Genomic DNA, 12,760 nt, shown 5'->3' on the forward strand with positions numbered 1-12,760 from the left:
GACAAAGTGTTGGCCTTCATCCAGCAATTTGATGCGGCCTTTGGAGACAAGGGCTTCACAGAGTTCTCCAAGCTATGCCATGTAGCTATGCACTTCCAAAAATCAGCTCGTCAATGGTGGGCTAGCCTTCGTGGCAATGGTGAAGCCCCAAGGACATGGAAAGCTCTACGAGTTTCCTTCATGAAGCAATTCCTTGCGAAGCGATGCAAAGGACAAAGTGCTTATCAATGGTTCAGCTTGAAGCTTCTCTCTCATGAGTCTATCCACAAGTATATAGACAAGTTCTGGGATTTATATCTCAAGGCTAGGGTCTTTCAAAAGATAGACTTTGCCAAGCAAAGGTAGCAATTCTATGCGGGATTACCTGAAGAGATGGCCAAATATATCAACTCTCAATGGCTTGGTTCTATTAACAAAGTAATCCATTATACCATGTGTTGGAGCCCAACTTGTCCAACTGTTGTAATGAGCCACCCACCTTGTAAAGCCTATCAAATTCCCATTTCTATGTCAAAGAAGTCTTATCATTTTGATCCACTTGTCTAGGTTATGTAAAGATTAATCAGTCAGCCGGGACCCAGATGTGTTTCCACTTTGTAATTATGATGAGTAGAACCCCATGTACATTTTACAAGCTAAGGTGACTAAAGTATAAAAGTCACCTTCGAGCCATTTTTAAGATAATATTTGAATAATTAACTCTGTGTCGTACGAGTCTGAGGGAGAGAGAGAGAGAGAGTGTGTGACCTTATCCTCTTTGCTATGCACATCTTCCTCACTGGATTCACGAAGCGACCACACCATGGCGGTAGCCTCTCCGAGAGCTATGCGCCCACGTCACGCATTCGCATTTTTGAGCTGTTCACGAGCGATCCTTCCTCAAGATTGTTTTGCTTGTAAGTAGCACAAACAATGTCTGTTTTGAACAATCAAGTACTTTATGGAATGAGGGAGAGATTAGCTACGTATAGATACTCATAGACTTAGGTTTCACACACTTTTAGATTATGACCTGTGAGTCTATCGCGACTGAATTCGAGATAACTAGGGTTAAAATCTGGTGAGATTAGACTTATAGGTAAGTATATCCTAGTGAGAGGATGGTGCTTAGCAAGTTTGAAGCGATTCCGAGTTCATTTGACGTGTAAACGGTGTTGTGAGCGTTTAGAGATATAGTGGGTTGCAGTTAACAAGGTTTATTGACTGATGCATCATAGAAGTGCGTATGTGTAGGTTGGTCTCAGCCTCACAAGCTAACAAGATTGCCTCTGTGCACCTACGGGTTAGTCGTGTCATCGGATGATAAGTATGTTGTCTGTGTTGTGCTTGTGAGCATGAACAGGGGAGTAGTTAGCCCTAAAACATTGGCGCCGCTGCCGGGGACACAAGACCTTAAGTAGGGAGATCTACTTCACTCGTGTGATGGTTAGCTTACTTTAGTTTCAACTAGAGAGAGCTTAAACTTTTAGAACAAGATTCAGGATAGGGTATATGAGGTCTAGTGGATAGCTAGGAAGCCTCTGTCTTGCCAAGGGTCTGTGACTAGCTAGATTTAGTTAGGTAGGATAATGTGGAGCTATGGTTTTATGGTTTTGAGTGCTTGTTATGGTTGTGTAGAAATAGTGTAGAAAAAACACTGTAAAAATGCAAAACAAACAAAAAGAAGAAACAATAAGGTTGTTTTCTTGCCTTGAAATCAAAACCCACACCATATACTCTTTAAGGGGGTGAAAAGAGTAGACATTTGAATTATGATCCAACGCTTGAGAAAACGTAAAAATTGCGACCAAAACCAACAAAAAGAAACATGTGATTGTCATAAGAAAACACTAAGTGAACCTAAAGAGGCAAAGAAGAGATATAACCACTAGCCTGGGGTAAACTGATTATGTCATGTGGTACAACTGTTATTCACAAGCTTAAGATGAAGTTTCATCAAATTTGCATCACTTTAAGTGCATTTGAGTTGTGAATTGCCATAGAAAAGTGACATTTGACTGGTGAATTTGGAGATTGACTAACAACTCGAAAACCCTTTATACCACAGGTTTAACACATCAATACAAGGGTGCTCACAAAAATTGAGTAAATTTGAACACCATCTTGACCACAAAACCTCAAAACTAGTGTTTTAGAGTCTAAATTCAGAGACAGGGGCAAGAAGGCTTAGACCAAATGTCCAAACAGTGCACAAACTTGTCAATGCACTATACAGGGAGTGGGGAAACCAGCTATGGAGATAACTTGTGAAAGGCCAACATTGGAGAACTTGTTGAGTCTATCGCGATAGACTCATGAAGATGCTGCTGAGGACCTTATTTTTCAAATTTCCCCTAGGGAGAGATTTAGCAGAGCCTATATAGCATACACACCAAATTTCAAGGTATTTAGATCACTGAAAGTGAATCTAAGGCCTAGATAGAGAATCAGGCTCTGAAAAAAAATACTAAAATTGGACCAACATCCAAACCAAGTGTCCAAACTTCATAAAACTTAAGGGATAGACTCTAGAGAGTAAGAGGAACTCAAAGGTAAAGTCACAATTTTAAATTGACTTATGATGAGCAATCTATCAGTCTATCGCGATAGACTCGGAAAGTGGTGATTCAGACAAGTTTTGCAAGTTGTGACTATACTGCTAGGACATACTCTTCACATAGATCCCAACCATCATTTCACATTTGAAATTGGACCACCAGAAGACTAACTAGTTGTCATAAAAAAAGTGGTTGTTGTACATTATTGAAAGATTTTTCCTGGTTCAAGGAAAACCCTTGTGAACAGACTAACCATACTTGTGTAGATCCCCGAAGGAGATCATCACAGAGCCGCACAGGAAGAAGGAGTTCAGGTAAGCTTTAAGTTTGCAACCCAGCTTTCATTCTTATGTATTTAAGGTCAGGAGCCTTTTTTAAGTCAGGAGCTAAAAGTGTCAAAAGTCAAGTAAGTACCAAGTCCACTGAAGAGAGTGTAACTCAGACAAGACTAGACCCATTAGCACCGATCATTGAGGAGGGTAGTGATACTGACACTTCGTCAGACAAGTCCTTCTTCATGATGGGACGTCAATAGCAAGAAGGTTTCTACGGTGAAGGACCAATGCCAGGGGGAAGCACCTCCCTAAATCCTTTAAACGATACCAAGTTTACTATAATCTTCTTAGAAGGAACAAACTCGAGGGGAGCCTTAGTTTATTCTGACTATCGAGGACGCAAGTGTATTTGCATTGAAGAAAGACCGCCTTAGAGACTGGAGATAATTCGAGTCTATGATGATGGAGATAGATTCGGAGACGAAAAGGGGAACCACTATCTGATAGTTAGTAACCCTGAGGATTACAACAGATATGGAGATAACGTGGAAAAAGGGAAAATGGTTTGAGAAACCCAAGAACTTTCTCCTAACATTGATCGACCTTGAACGCTTTTTATGTATGATAAGAAAACAACCAGGGTCTCAACCTATAATGAGAATGTGGGGATTTACAAGCATGAGAGCAAGGGAATAGTCTCTTACTTTCGATGTAAGGAACCCTACCCAAACGAATTAAGCAAAGACAAGGTTCTTTACTTATTCTCTTATGAAATTGCTATGGGGAAGGATATTGTTTTTGTTGATAGGTACGGGCGAGCATACAAACGTATTCTCCCAGAGGAGGTAGAAAAGGCAAGAGTTCTAGGAGCATCAACATATGCCCCCGACGAAGTACCAAGATCCACCTACACCCCTAGAAAGTCGACAAATCCATTTTCAGAAGAGTACGACGCGACCTCACATTCTACCCGACAACCGACGTTCAACTACCAAGACCAACCAGCTACCCAGCCATCGTTGGAGGCATGGCTTCAACAGAGTGCTACATTAGAACAATACCAAAACCGAGATGGTTATCAAACCGCATGAGGGCTAAGGGATTTACAAGAACCACCACTCTATTCATAGTATCAAGGAGAGAGTAATCCAAAGACTCAAGGGTCAACGGAGCCTGGAAGACCACCCCTAGAACGAGTTCGGAGAGATGAACCATCTCTTGCAAGAACTGTTAGAAATTATGGCTTAGGAGCACCATTGGGAGAGGAACCTGGCCACTACAGAAGACCAGAGGAGGTATATCAACTAGGACGTGGAGATCCAATGATGAGATTTGTAGACCATCGTAGAATTAGACCTTCTCAAGTGCAAAAATGGGTAAACAAGAAATACACGGGAAACAGGGATCCGAGAGATCATGTAGCAGCCTTTGTGCGTGTAATTAGACCTGAGGAGGTGTTAGAATTTCCTACCCAATTTGCAAGGTTTGGATTAACCTTAGAGGATGATGCTGCTACTTGGTTTGACTCTGTGGAGTGAAGAGACTTTGAGTCTATGGAGGAAGTGTTTGACGAGTTTATCGAGGAATTCTCACAAAGGGGAACATCTCATAATACAATCTCACAAATCCATAAATTCAAACAGAAAGATGGAGAATCTGTGCAAAAAGCAGCCCTACGACTAAAAAGATAGGTTAAGTTTTGCCCTATGGAAGAATTGCCAACTCAGTCCAGACTTATGCTTATATTTATCCAAGGACTAAGGAATGCAGATCTCCAGAAGGACTTACATATGAAGAGGAGCACGACGTTGAATGAGTTAACCAAGGAGGATCTATACCTTGTGGACAATTGTGCGGTCTACAAAGAGGGTGAGTTCAAGGATCTCGACGATGATTCCTCCTCGCAATAAAGTGGAAGAAACTCTGCTAAGACAACACCGAAAGGAGAAGTAGCTTTAAGCCAAGAGCAGCTTGTAGAGGAAGTGCTAAAAAAGATTAACTTGTATGCCAAACCACAAGCTAAACAGCCAAAATGGTGTGAGATTGAACAAAAATGGTGTGCGATTGAACAAAAATGGACAAATCATGGGACGGAGGAATGTTATTATAACAAGGGATATGTGAGAGAACGACCATATGCTCCCCAAGATCAGGCGGAATCTCCTCAAGCTCCACCGATGCCTAGATATCAAACAGGCAACCTACCAGGAACTGTAGGGGTAGAAAGACCACAACCAGTGTTGGGACAACAACCACCCCTACCAGGATTACGACCAGCCGGCATAAGATACACACCAATAGTAACCGAATCAGAAGAGAAGGATTTGGTACCTATGCATTCATACTACAAAGATCCCAATGGATATGCTGCAAACCCTGTCTATTATCCACAGGAAGAACCCTCCACACCAGAACCATGGAGTATGATAGGAAATACAGGACCACCAACTGCTGCACAGGCAGCGGGAGAAGGAAGATATATCTTGGATGAACGAACATTGTTGTTCATAGCCAACGGAGGCATGAGCGGATAGAGGCATGCACACCAACAAAGAGGATCTCAAAGAGCATCTCAACAGCCTAAGGGACCATGCTACAATTGTGGTGGAGACCATTGGCTGAGGGACTGTCCTCATGATGAAATCATTAGGGTCAACGCATATTGCACCGAGTGTGGAATTAGTCACTTGATCCTTGATTGCCCTAAGAACCTAAGCAAAGGAGAAAAAACTACTTTGAATATGTTGGGAGCATTGCCTTCCAGTGGAGGGTTAGGAAACGAAACTACGATTCCTGTTAAGGTCTTGACGAGAGCCCAAACAAGGAAAAATGACAATCAACCCAAGAGTAACGATGAAAATCAAGAGTGACAAGTCTAGTGTCAGTCATGATAATCCTTGGAAAGAACGAAGAGCAAAAATGAAAGCTAGACATGAGCGAAAACAGAAAGCTGTAGAAGCTGAGCTAACAATGGCTTGAGAGCAACTTAAACAGCAAAGAGAGTCTGACTCTCTAAAATCAACGGAGGGACCAAGGAGCGCAAGCTCAAGAGGGTCTGTATTGGTAGATAAGGTCAATGAACCTTTAGATGCAATCTTGCAAGCATATGAAGCAAGATTGAAAAACAGACAGACTCTAGAGCAAAGGTGGATGACATATCCATATCCAGAAATAGAAAAACACAGACTAGAGATGTGCAAGCAGTTGATTGAAACTGCACAAGCTTTACTAGAGCCTCCACCTATGGAAGTGAGGGATAGAAAAATCAAACCACCAAACAATGAAACACCTATCAAAACGGAACAAAGGGTACCACAAGATAGAAAATGTTAAATCCTTGCCTGATGTAGAGGATGCAAGAATCGTGCCTAATAGCACTGATGAATCACTGAAAGATTTTCCACCATATACACCTATTGTGGAAGAAAATTGGCCTGAAGAGCTATGGAAAACGGTGAGAAAAGCTCAAGAAAAATATGAGACAAAAACAGTTGAGTCAGCGCCTTTCTTGGAGTTGAACTTGAATAAGCCTCCATGGGATTTAGATGCTAGATCATTTCAAGGGGATAATGGTTCAGTTGCATCAGAAGATAGCAGACCAGCATCACTCAGAACTTTACCGCCATACATGGGAGACTACGAGGCAAGGTCAGAAATTCGAAGGGTACCTTCTCAAAGAATAGGAGGGTCAAATCAATTGGACACTAAAATCTTGACAGACTTGTTGTCCACTCCGGTCAAGTGTACAATCACATTGGCAGAATTGTTAAAAATTAGGCCAAGCATGTGGACGGAAGTGGGCAAATGTCTTGAAAAATTTGGTATAAGGACGCCTCTTAAGTTCTTCGAAACTGAGCTTAATGACACAGAACCGAAGAGAGTCAACACTAGACCAGTGCCTCTCAACAAGGTCGGAGAGTATTGTGAGGGGAGAGTATTGTGAGGGTGAATACGGCAACACTACTCTATCAGTTGAGTATAACGGCATAGAGACTAAGGCCATACTTGATAGCGGAGCTGTAATTGCCATTGCGACCAAATTGCTATGGGAAAAATGGGGAAAACCAGCAATACGAACAACTAGAATGAAATTGCAACTAGCGGATGGGCACATAGAAAGGCCTATAGGATTGCTTGAGGCAATTGTGGTATCTTCATGTGGCATAGAGTACGAACATACATTTTCCATAGTAGATTTTAGCAAGAAAAACAATTATGAAATTATCCTTGGTAGGCCGTTCATGAGGCAACTTAAGATGGTGCAGGACTGGGGGTATGATTATTCGTATCTAAGACATGCTGAAACCACTACACATGTAAATATGAGAAATCATAGCTACCATGATGTCACAACAACACCTGTGGAAGAATTTGACTCATCCACCATTAGCGGATCAGAAGTCCCAGCGTGACTCTGTAAGAAAAAGGAGATATGGATGTGTGGAGCATCTCAATGTAGTGAATTCCACCACAATGAAAGGACACTAGAGAGGGTATTGGAAGACAATGCCTATATATTGGAAGACAATTTTGTGACGAGAATGGCTATGATATCGTACCATACTACATGTTGAGCAAAATTGTGGAGGAAGACGAGAACGAAGGAGACACCGAGAATAGGAGGATCAATCAAACGAAAACGAAACTTGAGATTAAGATAGTGGGATATGGTGGGCTATGTGGACATCCCCACTAAAGACATCGAGCAGGATGGAGAAGAATTTTATGATTCTTTTGATCAATGTGAAAACGAAGATAATGCGGATGACGAGAAGTCGGAAAATAGGGAAGAGGACGACCATCAGGATCAAGACAATAACGTCTTCTACAACTTCCCGAACCAAAGTGTGAGACGCCAAAAAAAATACAAGAGTAGGCAACACCATAACAGTCTACCAACTAGGATTAGACCTATGCCTGAGTTCAGGAGTAAGACACATTTCCTTATGAACATTCATGTTGTTGATTGTGCTAAGGATAAATTGTCAGGAAGATTTTTTAAGGTTGCTGAAGACCCAGGTTTTAAGGCAAGACTGTTGACACTTAAGAAAACTAGCAAAGCAAAAAAAAGAGTTGCAACAGAAATATTGGATGTCTTTGGAGATCCAATTATAATGAAAGTTGAGAAGGAAAAGAAATACAATGATTTGAAATAAAAGCTGAAAAATGTATGGACAACTGAAATGGAAAGTAGCGATGGATCGAACGCTAGTGATGGAAGTAAAAGATAGATGTACCTCCTTACTATTGTAAGTACACCATTCAGGAAAGAAAATTGGTGGTCCAGAAACCGATGAGAGAGCCTAAATCCAATGAGTCCTATGATGGGCCAGAGAACGCTAAGAAAATAGACCTAGCAGAGACGGGACAAAGTCATCGACCTGCTTACATTGCCACAGATCTAAGCCAGGAAGAAGAGGACTTACTAATCAAAACGCTTAAAGAATTTCGTGATATATGTATTTGCCTAGTCATACAAAGATCTGAAGGGGGTGGATCCTAACATTTGTGAACATTCAATCCCTCTAAAGTCGGATGCAAAGCCGAGCAAACAACGCCCATACAGGTACAATGAGACATTCGCCAAAAGGATCAAGGAAGAGATAGAAAAACTTATGGAGGCTGAATTTATTTATGAGATAGAGCACACAAACTGGGTGTCGCCAATCGTGGTGGTACCTAAGAAAAATGGGAAATTGCGAGTGTGTGTGAATCTCAAGAAGGTAAATGCAGAAACAATAAGGGACAACTATTTTCTTCCTATCACAGAACACGGCCTGGAAGGAGTAGCAAGCAACCAGGCCTATAGCTTTATGGACGGATTCTCTGGTTATAACCAATTGGGGGTCAAACTAGAAGATCAGTACAAAACAGTGTTTGCAACAGAATGGGGCATATATGCGTTTAGGGTAATTCCATTTGTCTTGACCAATGCTCCAGCCACATTTCAAAGATTAATGACACATGCTTTTAAAGAATACTTGCGAATATTCTTGGATATTTACATGGATGACTTGTGTGTCTATTCTCTCTTGAGAGAAGACCATATAGATCATCTTAGAAAGGTATTCGAAAAATGCAGAACGTATAGGATTTGCCTCAACCCAGAAAAATGTGTATTCATTGTATGGCAAGGTAAGATCCTAGGTCACATAGTATCGGCTAATGGAATTACCACTGATGAAAACAAGGTAAAGGTGATCATAGAATTGCCAAGACCAAACACTGTATGAGAGGTACAATCATTTATGGGACATTGTGGATACTACCGACGTTTTATCTACATGTACGTTGTAATAGAAAAAACCTTGTATAGTCTAATCACGATCTTCATATGGATCGACGAATGTGAGGAGTCATTCCAGAAACTAAAAGATGCACTAGTATCTGCACCAATTCTAAAAGCACCAGATTGGTCAAATATTTTCCATGCAGGAAGAATGTATCATCATGGAAACGATGGGATTCTAAGGTTGTGTATAGGCCCAGAAGAGTACGACGCGTATCTAGAGGAGGCCCATACACAAACAAGGGAATTCCATCGAGGAAATCAAATGACCTATGAACAATTAAGAAGACTTGGAGTGTATTGGCCTAGAATGGCAGGCAATGTAGCTAATTACATCAAGAAATACAATTTTTGCACATCCAATACCACTGTGGATTATGCCACATTATACCAAGTGGCAATAGCACCCGCATGTAGTCATGCTATTGTGGAATATTTGACTAATAAGGAGTTACCAGGAGATTGGTCTAAAGCCAGACAAAAGGCTTTACAAATCGAAGCGAATAGGTATACCATAACTAATGACCAATTGTATAAAAGAGGAACTGATGACCAATTGAGGTTAGTTTCTCATGAAAATGACTACTTTCCATTATTGAAACAAGCTCATGCAAGCATAGCAGGAGGTCATTTTTCAGCGGAGAGAACAGTAAAAATCATTATAGTTGCAGGCATATGGTGGCCGACCATGATTCAAGATGCAACAGAATTCGTAAAAAGGTGTGATGAATGTCAACGCACTAAGGTGCCAGTTAAAAGAGACGAAATGTCTTTAAGACCAATGATGAGTGCTCGAGCATTCGCTAAATGGGGATTGGACTTTGTTGGTCCTATTACTCCACCAGCTTATCGCTCACAAGCACAATACATCATAGTGGCCACGGATTACATGAAAAAATGGGTGGAAGCAAAAGCCACAACAAAAGTAGACGCTAGAAACACGACACAATTTTTATATGAATATGTGTTTACACGTTATGGCCTTCCAATCGAGCTGGTGAGTGATAGAGGGAAACACTTTGTAAATGAATTTATCGAACATCTCTTAAATGATTTTATGGTAATTCATCCCAAATCTGCACCCTACCATCCACAAGCCAATGGCCAAGCAGAAGCGACCAACAAAATATTGTGCACAGTTCTTACGAAACTGGTTAGTGAAACAAGAACGGACTGGGATCAAATGCTATATTCATCATTGTGGGCTTATCGAGTTGCATATAAAACAACACTCAATGCTACACCATTTAATATGGTATATGGGTTAAATGCAATATTGCCTATTGAATTTTTGATTCCCACACTAAGGGTAGATAAACAGTTGGGCTGGACGGGCCATGAGCTTTCAAAACGGTTAGATGACCTTGAAAAATTAGATGAGATTCGACTCAATGCGGTAGCATCCATTTATGCAAAAAAAAGACAACAAAAAGAGTTTTTTGACAAACATGTCAAAAACAAGGACTTTAAAACGGGCGACTATGTCTTGGTATACACCCTTAAACAGCATGCCAAGAAGCTAAAGAAAAGAGGAATGGGGCCTTATTTGATCCAAGAAATCTTGTCTAGCGGAGCAGTAAAACTGTCAACACTCGATGGAAAAGAAATGCCGAATTGGATTAGTGGGTGTCGTTTGAAAAAGTATCATCTACCTTTAACTCCGGGAATGTTGTTTCAATTGCATTATGGCAAAGCCTATAGACAGGAGCAACAACAAATTCAGGACCAAGCACAACAAGAAGCCAAGGAACGCATTGCTAAGAAAAAGCAGTTTCTAAGGACAATAAACATGGTCACACCAATGATGACTGAAGAATATCCTCTTTCAACATTCCAAACAATCGAAGCGGATATACAAAGCGAAGAATTAGTAAAGACAATAACAGACTTTATGGATCAGGACGAGAGCACCATTGACAAGTTAGAAAATACGTGGTGTAGTCCTTACATAAAGGCATATGCAAGGACAAAACAAGTCTAAATCTATGCATTGCTTGACACTAGGGAAAAGTTGAGTGTCATCAGCTTTCAGCTCTTTCAGAAACTTGGACCAATGACGAAATTCCCAGATACACACAGGTTGAAAGTAGCATCGGGTGATGAGGTGATCACATGGTGGTCTATTATGTTACCAATCACAGTGTAGGGACACACATACACTCATAAGTTTCATGTACTGCCACCAATTAGATCAGCAATGCCATGTATCTTAGCAGTGTCGTGGATGAAAGATAATAGGGTATTCATTGATTTGGATACTAATGAAGCACTGTTCAGAAATGAAAACTTTTCAGAACCCTTCTTATCATATGATAAATATATGTCACTGTGGAGACAAGAGTCAATACATCCGCAAACCATTGATCAACAAAAAACAAAGTTTACATGGCAAGAAATGTATTATCAAAAACCAACAATCATGCAGGGAACTAGGCAAGTCTGGGTACGACGTACAGATCTAGCCGAGGCACAATTTCATCAAGGGAGGAAATATCAAGTTTGGCTCAAGCAAGACAGCTTAATTCAGGTAAACCAGTTGACAGAAGAAAGGAAAAAACACCAAAAGCCAACAAAGCTTCAAAGAAAAATTATTACACAACAGAATCCGCAATGGACTATACTGGTATGGCATCCAAAATTACCAATTCAGAACGAGCCAACAACATAGGTATGGATGACGAAGAAAACCAACGATCAGTTGTCTACAACTGACAATGACAAGCTAGACCATACATCCATCACGCGGAAACACGCAGCGTCCACAACAACAACCACAAGGATCTGTACAACCAAAGTAATAAAAAAGATATGGAAACGAAAGAATGTTCAACCAAAACATGCAACAAAGAATACAACAATATGGACTTCAACGGAGCCACAAACACAAGTTCAAAAACATTGGAAAACCATCAAACAAAGAGCGGCACATTTACAACTTCTTCTCGCAAAGACAATCTACCAACCAACTCAGGCTACCACAGGAAACCTCAACGACAAATGCCAATAAGCGAATCGCTTATACCTTCCTCTTACACCGCATAATTTGTTTCTAAATGCATTGATTGTGCATGCATATAGGGCTACATTACTAGGCCTGCATTAGCACGAGTTCACGCCCATGCACAACACATACCCTTGACGATACCTTGTCGTCCGGGAGGACTCCAAGTAGGAGGGGGAGAGGCATTCCAAATGAGGACTCACGTCATATATTAGAGGGAAATGTTTGTGATTAATTTTCAACCATTTTTTGCGTTTTATTGTGTTATTTTTGGGAGAAGAATATGCCCTCATAATTAATCAGAATTGGGGACCAAATGATCATATATGAGCCCCTAGGAATGTGTATATACTATAAACTGAGTCAAAATTGGCCAAAAACCGTCGAAAAACAGTAAAAAATAGGCCAAGGTTGACGATTAATGTACATAGACGAGAGAAAAGTGAGCTACAAAGTGTTTTGCTATTCATTGATATTTTTATAGGTTAGAATTGCTATTTTTGGGTTATTTTGGGATTTATTTGCTTTATTTTAGCCAATTTCTAGCAAAAAATATTTTTTTTTTAAAATCCATAATCCAGATGGAAACACATCAGAAGAGACGCCTCATCAGAGCAAGGTAAATAAGACACAGAAAAAATATGGACTGCGAAGGTGA

At 40.6% G+C, this 12,760-nt stretch overlaps 1 pseudogene; it reads left to right on the forward strand.

Moving 5' to 3' along the window:
* Positions 1-3,372: 3,372 nt before the first annotated feature.
* On the forward strand, positions 3,373-4,350 carry LOC147459754 (uncharacterized; annotated as a pseudogene).
* Positions 4,351-12,760: the final 8,410 nt, after the last annotated feature.

This window comes from Adiantum capillus-veneris, chromosome 4 (genome assembly GCF_014529385.1).
Source record: "Adiantum capillus-veneris isolate H3 chromosome 4, ASM1452938v2, whole genome shotgun sequence".
NCBI classification, from domain to species: Eukaryota; Viridiplantae; Streptophyta; class Polypodiopsida; order Polypodiales; family Pteridaceae; genus Adiantum; species Adiantum capillus-veneris.